This window comes from Pinus tabuliformis, chromosome X (assembly GCF_031772625.1).
Source record: "Pinus tabuliformis cultivar Carrire ecotype Pingquan chromosome X, CPIR1, whole genome shotgun sequence".
Lineage (NCBI taxonomy): Eukaryota > Viridiplantae > Streptophyta > Pinopsida > Pinales > Pinaceae > Pinus > Pinus tabuliformis.
The window spans coordinates 268,714,611-268,727,705 of record NC_142308.1 but is presented as its reverse complement, the minus strand read 5'-3'; the positions used below and the strand labels follow the sequence as shown (position 1 = coordinate 268,727,705).

The 13,095-nt window shown below is 34.4% G+C and overlaps 1 long non-coding RNA gene across 3 annotated transcripts in view; it reads left to right on the top strand.

The window, feature by feature from the left end:
* Nucleotides 1–7,562: 7,562 nt before the first annotated feature.
* Nucleotides 7,563–13,095, top strand: part of LOC149139422 (uncharacterized) — a 32,521-nt gene continuing 26,988 nt past the window's right edge. Inside the window, exons 1-7 of one of the 3 annotated variants that reach the window (XR_016264613.1) lie at nt 7,563–7,920; nt 8,007–8,169; nt 8,262–8,522; nt 8,742–8,874; nt 8,967–9,450; nt 9,586–9,715; nt 9,881–10,054. This is a non-coding gene — a long non-coding RNA (uncharacterized LOC149139422). Of the gene's footprint in view, nt 7,921–8,006; nt 8,170–8,261; nt 8,875–8,966; nt 9,451–9,585; nt 9,716–9,880; nt 10,055–13,095 lie in introns of all 3 variants that reach the window. The other 2 variants (XR_016264614.1, XR_016264612.1) reach the window with 2 other exon arrangements.

The window sequence follows — 13,095 nt, the reverse complement described above, 5'->3', positions numbered from 1 at the left end:
CAAGAATGTACAAATGACATCATTTGACCACATACGACACCTCTCTAACCAAAATATGATACTTGCGACAGTAAGAGAAACATGAAAGTGACACTTGTAAAAACTAAAGAAATTGAAAGTGACACATGCTATAGAGAATAGGACACAAAAGTGCCACTTGTAGAAGTGAAATCAAGCAAAAATGAAAATCACAAAAGTGAAAAAAACACTAATGAAAATCAAAGTGCACAAAAGTGACAGTTGAGAAAACTCACCCAAGAGATGATATTACCACAACCAACAGTGGGGAAACTGTCAATCTTGGGATTCAACATTGATTATCCATAAGGATTGTGCAATATATCTCCATGGACTACACAATCATTATCCTCAGAGACTGTGCAAGCACTGCCTCTTGGGATTATGCAGCCATCAACCATAGAGAACTGTGCAATGATTGTTTTCAGCATCTGTGCAGTTACTGTTAGCTAGGATTGTGCAAGGTTTGACTCTTTAATATACACATAGATTGCTAGGTTTTATTGTAATAAAAGTGTTCATGAATACATCTTGACAATTTAGAAACATCAATCAACCCTGAAGTGACTACAAGTAACCAAGGAATGACAGATCATAGGATCACAAGTAGGCTCCAAAATTCAAGTGTAAGCAAAATTTTGGAGGGTGTTTTTCATAATGACAACACTTGGTGACACACTAGTAGAACCCTAGCTTCTTTGTTTAGGTCTTATTTTTAAGTGCAAGGTCTCAGTATTTTGGCAAGTATTGATTCACCATGTATATTTCCCTAGTTTTTCTACTTATGTTGGTTAAAGATATAGTCCCTTTTATTCCTTGCTCAACTTCAAACACATCGACATAAGACTAGTCATACCTCAGCTTTTTCGATAGGGGAGAAGGGCATTAAGTATATTGAGCTTTAAAGTGTATTCCCCCGTGTTGCTCCGCTGCTAACGAGCCTAGACAGTACCTTGACGGAGTCACCTCAAGGAAACAAAAGAATTGCTTCATTTCTAGGAGGCCTAGACAATGCCCCAACAAAGTTACTTGCTTCACTCTCTATGCAGGAATCCTTTCTCTTCTTCACCCTTTATTTTATTTTCTTAAAGATGTGCTCAAAGAATTTATTGAATATTTGTAGTATGGGTGGAAGAGGGATCTCGAGTTATTGAAAGCAAGAGAAGTTGTTCCTTGTTTAATGGATTTGTAAGATAACTGAAGCTAATATGATCATTTAAAAGTTTTTTTTTTCCTTTCCCTTCTCTACTTGGTTGAGTCGACATGTCGAAACGCCATTTAATACAAGGCCGAGTTAGAATAAAGATTCGAATAAAGATACGAGCTTCACAATTTGATCAAATGCTTTCTATCTAGAACAAATCATATTTCCAATCCAAGATATCATTGACTTTAGAGAAAAGTAAACTGAGAGAAAGAATATGATTACAAATTAGCCAAGCATTGTTCATCATCACAATTTCCCTTTTCAAGTTTTGCCACATTGTCTTTTGAGCCAAGTGATATAATTTTCATGAAGAGTCTTATTAAAAGAAATAAAGGCAAGGCATAACAAGAAGACAAAAGCAAAAGTAGAGCAGAAGTAAACCTTAACTGAAAAGGAGGATGGGAAACAAATAAAGAAAACCAACCAAATGCAAGGACTAGCGTGGGGTAAAATGCAGGATCATGCAATGAAACTAGAGGGCTAAAATGCGCCTAGACCTACTCCTAACCTAATGGGCCAAAAGGTGAGGGATAAGTTTAATGGAATTTCTAATGTAGCCATTGTAACACTCTCGACCTGCAAACATAAAGTTGTGAACAATTAAAAGCAATATAACACATTGTGCAATAGTAAATATAACAATTTGAAAAGATTACACGATGAATTGAAGGTATTTCTCATCAACGGAAAGATGTGCCATAACAACGAGCTTTAACCAGCCTCGAGATTTACCTTGTTGATTAAAATGATAATCAAACAAACATTTAAGGTTACTCGTGAGTGTAAATTCATCCGTGTTTTTAGTTTTTGCAAACATCAAGAACAATCAAAACTTATTATTTGCGTTGAAGCTTGCCAAGTAAGAGTGCTCTAACCTTTTGGTGATCAGATCATGATATTCAAAACAATAGATTTGAAAACCTTGAAACTTGAAAGAATATGAATTTTTGATGAATGCATTTGAATCACAAAGAGAATCTTGTAAGGGATATTTTATCTGGTCTTGTCCGGAAATCTTGTTAAGATGGTGGGGACCTAACATAACCATTAGCTCACACTAAAGTGCCTCAACTATCTGACAAACATCTAAATTTTGAAATGATAAACCATGAATATCATTGGGTTCAACAAAATTAATCAATGTAAAACAACTATCATCAGGTATGTTAATGGGAAAATTATTAATTGAGAGATAGTTGTTAGAACCAGTATTATGATCAGATTGGTCAGTTAGCACATAAGATTCTCGATTCACCATTGGTTCCCTTTGTATTTGATTAGACACCATGCCAACAATATGAAAGCTTAAGGCCTTCGGAACAATCATTGACATTGTAAATTCAGGAAACCAATTAGGATACCAGGCTGGTGAAAGATTGGAAGCAAGGGTCAAGTCAAACCAGGTATTTATATCAACGTGAGGGTTTTGATTTGTCGAATGACTAAGGCATTCATTGTTTCTCTAGAAGAGAGATTGTGCCAAAAATATGATTAAACCCTTGACATACACAAAAGGGGTAGGAAGGAGATCGATCTCAAAAGTTTTTTATAGGGAGGAATCTTCCAACCCAAAAAGACCAATGTCTTGACAATCAAAATGACAGGCTTTGAAGTTGTGTGGATATATATTTTGGTTCACGAACTCTGAAGATTGGTGACCGCTACGTCCACAAAAATGCTATTCTAGGCACATCCACTTGAACGGATCACTTCCTGCCATCTCAACCACAGAACCTAACCTTAAGAGCATCGATGAGAGTTGAACTCATGACCTCTCAATAATGAGATGCTTTAACAACCTAAGGGATTCCTGTTAGAACAAAGTTGATGAAAATTTAAGGTGTTTTAAGCAAAGGCATTTGAACATTTCACAAGGAACATAACATGTATGATTAAACTTGTTAGTATGATTGACTAGAGCTTAAATTGTAACTGAATTTATTGGTGAGTTTATGCTTCAATCTTTCATTTTTTGAGTAATCAAATAGTATTCTTCAATTAAAATATTAAAAATAAAATTCTAAATATACCTTTGAAATTATGTAAATCACGTGCTTTACATCTTAGAAATTGAACTTTTGATAATCTTCTTAAAAGCACAAACCATTTTCACCGAGCCTTAAGCATCCACCAAACAACCTTATAATCTTATTTCCTTTTTGAAGCAATAGCAAATGTGACCATACTCATACACCTGTGATATAGAGAAAATGTCATATATACAACTATTAAATGAAGTAAGTGGCTTGAAACTTTTACAAAGATCCTCTTTGCATTTAACTTTAAAGAAAGCTATAATTTGTTTGTATTTTGCAATTTAAGAATAAGCTCAAGGATCTAAATGTTTCTTATCATCGAAAGAATATTTAACACTATAAAAACTAACCTAAATCTATTAGTATAAAATTAGTTAATGATATCTCATAATTCTTACATTAAAATGATAAAAAAGTTGTCTTCAATTTAGATCCATTAAGCTCTCATTGATCTCAAGATGACAAAATCCTCACTTTACTCCATCTAAGTCTCGTTGGTATCTAAGATTATAAAGATCTTGGCCCTTATACCAACATTATTCAATCACATAATTATGATGCATGTTGAAAACAATAATCAATTTCATAATTCTAATGTGCCTTAAAAATGATTTAAAGTCCTTACTATTCCCATGCATTATAATTTATCTTTATTTTTATGAATGCTGAAGATAAGTCGTATGGTTTTTAAGGCACGACCGATGCATGTTGAAAACAATAATCAATTTCATAATTCTAATGTGCCTTAAAAATGATTTAAAGTCCTTACTATTCCAATGCATTATAATTTATCTTTATTTTTATGAATGCTGAAGATAAGTCGTATGGTTTTTAAGGCACGACCGATGCATGTTGAAAACAATAATCAATTTCATAATTCTAATGTGCCTTAAAAATGATTTAAAGTCCTTACTATTCCAATGCATTATAATTTATCTTTATTTTTATGAATGCTGGAGATAAGTCGTATGGTTTTTAAGGCACGTGGTCGAGTTCATGTTGTTTTGTAAAGCATGTTTTAAAAGCCCATAACGGTTATATTGAAAAAAGCAACAAATAATGAAATAAATATAATCACCCGCTCTCCATTCAAACTGTGGTGAATTTGGAGGGAAGATTTGGCCGGTAGAGGTTTTGTCTGAACCTAATGCCATGTGATGCACACAAATCAGGGGCTTTCGTTTGTTGCACCCGCTCTCCATTCAAACTGTGGTGAATTTGGAGGGAAGATGCACACAAATCAGGGGCTTTCGTTTGTTGCACCCGCTCTCCATTCAAACTGTGGTGAATTTGGAGGGAAGATTTGGCTGATAGAGGTTTCGTCTGAATCTAATGCCATGTGATGCACACAAATCAGGGGCTTTCGTTTGTTGTTTATTGCGAGTAGAGTGTGATTTTTTGTTTTTTGTTGGGTGTTTGTTTATAAATATTTTTGGAGATTGTCATTGATTCTTTGGTTATAACTTTTTGTTGTTGCCATATATTTTGGTTTTTTTTGGTTATGCGTTTTTCAAAATAATTTATGTTCTTCTTCTGCATTTTAATAAGCACGGCCATGCTATTTGTGGGTTTGGTATCTCGTCTTTTTTCCCTGCTTGCTTACCAATTTTTTCGTGATTTTATTCCTTGAATTTAATAGATGTGAAACAAAAGCTGCCCTAAATAGCCCATCCGACACAGGTGAAGGTAGGTATGGTTTTCCTATTAGAACAAAGTTGATGAAAATTTAAGGTGTTTTAAGCAAAGACATTTGAACATTTCACAAGGAACATAGCATGTATGATTAGACTTGCTAGTATGATTGACTAGAGCTTAAATTGTAACTGAATTTATTGGTGAGTTTACGCTTCAATCTTTCAATTTTTGAGTAATCAAATAGTATTCTTCAATTAAAATATTAAAAATAAAATTCCAAATATACCTTTGAAATTATGTAAATCACGTGCTTTACATCTTAGAAATTGAACTTTTGATAATCTTCTTAAAAACACAAACCATTTTCGCATTAAACATCCACCAAACAACCTTATAATCTTATTTCCTTTTTGAAGCAATAGCAAATGTGACCATACTCATACACCTGTGATATAGAGAAAATGTCATATATACAATTATTAAATGAAGTAAGTGGCTTGAAACTTTTACAAAGATTCTCTCTATATTTAACTTTAAAAGAAGCTATAATTTGTTTGTATTTTGCAATTTAAGAATAAGTTCAAGGATCTAAATGTTTCTTATCATCGAAAGAAGATTAATCACTATAAAACTAATATAAATCTATTAGTATAAAATTAGTTAATTATATATTATAATTCTTACATTAAAATGATAAAAATCTGTCTTCAATTTAGATCCATTAAGCTCTCATTGATCTCAAGATGACAAAATCCTCACTCCGCTCCATCTAAATCTCGTTGGTCTCTAAGATTATAAACATCTTGGCCTTTATGTGTTATCATAACAAACATTATTCAATCACATAATTATGATGCATGTTGAAAACAATAATCAATTTCATAATTCTAATGTGCCTTAAAAATGATTCATAGTCCTTACTATTCCAATGCATTATAATTCATCTTTATTTTTATGAATGCTGAAGATAAGTTGTATGGTTTTTAAGGCACGTGGTCGAGTTCATGTTGTTTTGTAAAGCGTGGTTTAAAAATCCATAACGGTTATATTGAAAAAAGCAACAAATAACCAAATAAATATAATAACCCGCTTTCCATTCAAATTGTGGTGAATTTGGGGGGAGGATTTGGCCAGTGGAGGTTTCGTCTGAACCTAATGACATGTGATGCACACAGGTCTGAACCTAATGCCATGTGATGCACACAGAGCAGGGGCTTTTGTTTGTTGTCTATGGCGAGCAGAGTGTGATTTTTCTTTTTTGGTTGGGTGTTTGTTTATAAATATTTTTGGAGATTGTCACCGATTCTCTAGTTATAACCTTTTGTTGTTGCCATACATTTTGGCTTTTTTGGTTTTGTGTTTTTCAAAATAATTTAGGTTCTTTTTACCCATTTTAATAAGCATGGCCATGTTATTTGTGGGTTTGGTATCTGGTCTTTTTTCCCTCTTTGTTTACTAATTTTTTCATGATTTTATTCCTTTGAATTTAATAGATGTGAAATGAAGGCTGCCCAAAATAGCCTATCTAGCACAAATGAAGGTAGGTATGGTTTTCCTATTAGAACAAAGTTGATGAAAATTTAAGGTGTTTTAAGCAAAGACATTGGAACATTTCACAAGGAACATAACATGTATGATTAGACTTGCTAGTATGATTGACTAGAGCTTAAATTGTAACTGAATTTATTTGTGAGTTTACGCTTCAACCTTTCAATTTTTGAGTAATCAAATAGTATTCTTCAATTAAAATATTAAAAATAAAATTCCAAATATACCTTTGAAATTATGTAAATCACGTGCTTTACATCTTAGAATTTGAACTTTTGATAATCTTCTTAAAAACACAAACCATTTTTGCCTTAAGCATCCACCAAACAACCATATAATCTTATTTCCTTTTTGAAGCAGTAGCAAATGTGACTATACTCATACCCCTGTGATATAGAGAAAATGTCATATATACAATTATTAAATGAAGTAAATGGCTTAAAACTTTTACAAAAGTCCTCTCTACATTTAACTTTAAAAGAAAGCTATAATTTGTTTGTATTTTACAATTTAAAAATAAATTCAAAGATCTAAATATTTCTTATCATTGAAAAATATTTAACACTATAAAAACTAACCTAAATCTATTATTATAAAATTAATTAATAATATATCATAATTGTTACAATAAAATGATAAAAAATCTGTCTTCAATTTAGATCCATTAAGCTCTCATTCATCAAGATGACAAAATCCTCACTATGCTCCATCTAAGTCTTGTTGGTCTCTAAAATTATAAAGATCTTGGCTTTAAGATTATAAAGAACTTAACCTTTATGTGTTATCATAACAAACATTATTCAATTACATAATTTTAATGCAGGTTGAAAACAATAATAAAATAAAATATCATGTAATTTATGCCAAAAAATCTATCATAAACAATAATTAGTTTGAAAAATGATTCAAATTCCTTACCATTCCAATGCATTATAATTTATCTTTATTTTTATGAATGCTGAAGATATCCGTATGGTTTTTAATGCACGCGGGAGTTCGTGTTGTTTTTGTAAAGCGTAGTTTAAAACCCCATAACCGTTATATTGGAAAAAAGCAACAAATAACCAAATAAATATAATCACCCGCTCTCCATTCAAACTGTGGTGAATTTGGAGGGAGGATTTGGCCGGGAGAGGTTTCGTTTGAACCTAATGCCATGTGATGCACACAGAGCAGGGCTTTCGTTTGTTGTCTATCGCGAGCAGAGTGATTTTTCGTTTTTTTGTTGGGCGTTTGTTTATAAATATTTTTGGAGATTGCCACCGATTCTCTGGTTATAACCTTTTGTTGTTGCGTTTTTCAAAATAATTTCTGTTATTTTTCTGCATTTTAATAAGCATGGCCATGCTATTTGTGGGTTTGGTATCTGGTCTTTTTTTCCTGCTTGTTTGCCAATTTTTTCATGATTTTATTACTTTCAATTTAATAGATGTGAAACGAAGGCTGCCCAAAATAGCCCATCCGGCACAGGTGAAGGTAGGTATGATTAGATTAATTTATTTCTTTTTTGGTGAAATTGTGGTTGCTGACATTAAATCTTGTCTGATGTGTTATAATTGTAGGATCTTGCCGTAGCAGAACCCTCTGGATAATGCTCGCAGTTGCCTTATGGATTATGCTCGCACTGCAACTGCAACTGCGATGACAAGGAAAAAGAATTATCCCTGGAGACAGCTTTTACCTAACGCTAATGGGAAACTACGAATGAAGCTTACAGGTATTAAGGTATGAAAGGGTATACAAGCCTTGCATGAAAATCACTGTATATTATTATTATTTAAATTTGTGGATGGGGACTCTAAGAATCGGTGGAACAGGAGCTTAAACAGCGTAAGACGTGCTGGAGAATGGCTAGGATTCACTATGGATGATGCCGGAAGCTGCTTTAACGGGCCCATACTGAAACACCTAATTCACAAATTCAAGGAAGAAGCCATGTCACGAACTCAATTTGGACGACGGGAATCGCAGAGATGGTGATTATCAGGGCTAGGGTTTGTCGTTGTCTCCCGTGAACCATGGGAAGTCTGCGGGCGCTCAAACGCTAAAAAGCACTAAAAGATATACGACATCTGAAAGTTATTCGACCCTGCAAGCCATAGGCCTCTGCATCTTTGAAATGATTTTTGCTGTTCTGCATTTTTATCTTGTTTTTCTTTTCTGTTTCTTTACCAATTTTTTCATAGTTTTCATAGTTTAATGGATGTAGGTATGCTTTGTTAATTTATTTCATTTTTGGTGAATTTATGAATTGTGGTTGCTGACATCAAATCCTGTCTGTTGTGTTATAATTGTAGGATCTGGCCACAGCAGAACCCTCTGGATTATGCTCACACTACAACTGCGATGACAAAGAAAAAGAATTATCTCTGGAGGCACCTTTTACCTAACGCCAGTGGGAAACTACTAATGAAGCTTACAGGTGTTAAGGTATGAAACGGTATACAAGCCCTGCATGAAAATCACTGTATATTATTATTATTTAAATTTGTGGATGGGGACTCTAAGAATTGGTGGAACAGGGGCTTAAACAGTGTCAGACGTGCTGGAGAATGTTCGGGATCCATTATAGATGATGTTGGAAGCTGCTTTAACAGGCCCAAACTGAAACACCTAATTCGCAAGTTCAAGGAAGAAGGCAAAACCATTTACAATTCGAGGCCCTCAAGATTCCAGTACGATCCTCCAAGTTACGAACTCAATTTCGACGACGGGAATCAGAGAGATGATGATTATCAGGGCCAGGGTTTGTCCTTGTCTGCCGTGAACCATGGGAAGTCTGCCGGCGCGCAAACCCTAGAAAAGCACTAAAAGACATACGACATCAAGCCACATGCCGACGAAAATTATAATGTTCTACATTTTTTAAAATAATTTTTGTTGTTCTGCATTTTTATCCTGTTTTTCTTTTTTGTTTCTTTAACAAATTTGTTCATATTTTTCGTAGTTTAATGGATGTGAAAACAAAGGCTACCCAAAATAGTCCAGCTGGCATAGGTGAACGTGGTATGCTTAGGTTAATTTATTTCTTTTTTTGGGAATATGTGAACTGTGTTGCTGATATAAAATCTTGTCTGATATGCTATAATTGTAGGATCTGGCCGATGATATAAAATCTTGTCTGATATGCTATAATTATAGGATCTGGCCGACCTGATGAAATCCGACAAGCGTGAAGGAGTGAGATGGAGAAATAGCTTAGGGTACTCAAATTCCATGGTGAAGTAGCAGAACGCTCTGGATTATGCTTGAACTTCAATCTGGTGACAAGGTAAAATAATTATCTCTGGGGGCACCTTTTACCTAACGCCAATGGAAAACTAGTAATGGAGGTTGCAGGTGTCAAGGTATAAAACGTTATACAAGCCTACATGAAAATCACTGTATATTATTATTATTATTTAAACTTGTGGTTAATCATGATAATGGTGAACAGGCGGCCAACGCTATGCCATATAGAATGATGGTGCACACAAATATTTCATTCTCCAACTTCGTTAGATCAGTGGAGGAGGTGGAGCTGTTCGGACACCTAATCCTTCATAGGTGCAGTGGGGGCAGGGGAAGGTGAGACGAGATGTGGTTGGGGCAGAGGAAGGCGAAGGAGGAGGTATGCTTCAATTTAACACCTATTCTTCTACATATTTATATCATGCGTGTTTCCGATATGCTATTTATTTACGTCATTTGTGTTTCCAATATGCTATTTATTTATATCATTTGACCCAAGAGCTATATACTTTTCTTTAATCATTTTTTTCTTTAAGCCTTCATTCCTTGTCAAATAGGCTAGGCTTTTTGTTGCGAAAGTTTTTCAAATAGATGAATATTTTTAAATCTTCTACACTCTTGGTTTTGCAAACTTTTTTCTATTAAGCAATGGTATTCCTTCTGTTTCTCTGTTTCTCTTTTTCTTGTCCACAGGAAGCTAAAAAAACTTTTTCCTATTTTTTTCCCAACATTCCTTTTGGTATGTAAGCTAAATAATGCCAACAAATAAGCATTCCCTCCAAAACTAATTTGACCAAAGCTTCATTGGATAACCACCAATAACATGAATTAGTCATCCTTTCTTTGATCTTTTATAGAGCGAATTTCAATCCTTGAATCTGTAGTTAGTGGGTTCAAGGAAGAACTTTAAATATTTGAGGATTTATGAACATTAACCTACATCCATTTTTCCTCCTTGTATAACTCTTTATAGTTTTCTACTTCCCTAATTGTTCCCATGCCAAACAAAACTGTATCACCTACAAATAGTAAATAGGATTAGGAAAATAGTTTCTCAGTTTAACGCCCTCTATAGTACCTTCCCTTTATATGCATTTACCATTTTTCTCAAACCCTTTGTAACATCTCTACATTAGACCCCTATTAGTAAAGTGTAGACCCCTATTAGTAAAGTCTAAAGAAGAAATTGGACGTCGACCCATTGATTGATATGACAAAGGAAGTTGAGATAATGCACCCCATAATCTAGTTTACTACTTAAGATGCACCCCAAGCATCTAATTTACTACTTAAGATCTCATCTCGAATTGAATCAAAATAATCCCATGATCTAACTAGCTCACCTTATTATGGTTAGCTAAGTTTAATCTCATTATCATAGTTGAATTTTTTTACTTTTATTGTATGTAGTCCTCCTTGTGCTATTCTCAGCACATCATGACTTTTCCTATTGTGAAGAAAACGAAACAACTCTTCCGAGATGAAGTTAGGGAAAATTCTTTTAAGCCTATTTGTTGAAATTGTTGTTGAAATGTTGCACAAAGAATTGCATAGTGAGACAGGGCCATAATCATCAAAGTGAGATAGGGCCATAATCATCAAAGTTTTATGGATAATTTTTCCTTGGAATTAGAACTATAAATGTTTTATTTAGTGCACCCAATAGTTCATGAGCAACTCCTCTTCTAGTAAGTCGTAGAAACAAATAAAATTCCATTGTCCAATTGTGGACTTGGATTATTTGCAATCTTAAAAGTTTGTAGAATTGGTTTGAGTCCTTTGGTTACTTTAGCTTCAAATTCCTCATTTTGTTGTTCTTAATTCTCTTTAATGTTTGCCTTAGGAGGTTTTTGGAATACACTTTTGAAGTGCCTTACTATTTATGCTATATTTAAGAATTTTTTTAGCTCCTTCCCATCTTTCTTACTTATCTTCCATGTATTTTGATGCTCTTTTGATGTTTTACATAGTTTTGGAAGAATTTAGTGTTTTCGTTACCCTTTACCAACCAAGTACCCCTATTCTTCATTGTCCACCTTACTTCTTGTTCTAATAGCTTCATTTTTATTCCTTCTCATGTTTTTAGATTGGCATTCTTCTTTTCTATAATGATTCCTTATCTGTTTCAAACAATTTCTTACTATGTTCTTTGGTCTCTGTTACCAAAACAATCTATCAGGCCCACTGTCACCACAACCAAGGTCCCTTGCCATTTATGGACTTTCACTAATGGGAGGAGCCCCGGTAAGATAATAATTACCTTTAATAGATTTTCCCGGGTTTAAGGTGCAAGGTGATGGATTAGGACCAAGGTGCAAGGTGATGGTCTCTCAAGGAATGCTCAAGGTTATGATATAATGCTTCACAAGGTGCTTCACTCCTTGTGAGAGACCTAGTAATGGATTGCAGAAGACCTTGGGTTTTGTGAATTATCGTGGACGAGTGTACTTAAAATATCAAGGCAATGAGGAGAAAGGGCTTCTTATGATATACTTCACCAACTGCTAAACTCATACAACCCTAAAATAAGTCTCCAAGTTAAGGAAAAACTATCTAGGGTTTCCCTCTTAGGGCAACGTCTATGGCAAGAGATTTTATGGATGGAATCCAAGTGGATGTCCACCAAATTTTGAGGTCAAGTAATCAAGATTCAAGACCCTAGGCTTGATGTTTAGGCTCTTGGAATCCCACCAAACATCCTCCTATGCAATTTGTTCTAAGCCCTAGATAGTCGTCCTACATTAAGAGGACCAAAATTTAGAGAGGAGAATTTATGGAGAAAATTTGAGTTTGACCACCAAGGACTTCGATTAGTGCCTTGTCCTTTGGGCATATGGAGTTTTAGGAATTTTAAGATGAGCTAAATTGTCTCTAAGGAGGCCTAAAATTGATGCCCTAGATATCGATTTTAAGCATTTACCCACTTCAAGAGATGGGAGGAGTCCCGATAAGATAATAATTACCTTTAATAGATTTTCTGGGGTTTAAGGTGCAAGGTGATGGATTAGGACCTCTCAAGGAATGCTCAAGGTTATGATATAATGTTTCACAAGGTGCTTCACTCCTTGTGAGAGACCTAGTAATGGATTGCAGAAGATCTTAGGTTTCGTGAATTATCATGGATGAGTGTATTTCAAGATCAAGGCAATGAGGAGAAAGGGCTTCTTATGATATACTTCACCAAGTACTAAGCTCATACAATCCTCAAAGAAGTCCCCAAGTTGAGGAAAAACTAGCTAGGGTTTCCCTCTTAGGGCAACACCTAGGGCAAGAGATTTTATGGATGGAATCCAAGTGGATGCCCACCAAAATTTGAGGTTAAGTAGTCAAGATTCAATACCCTAGGCTTGATGTTTAGGCTCTTGGAATCCCACCAAACCTCCTCCTATGCAATTTGCTCTAAGCCCTAGATAGTCGTCT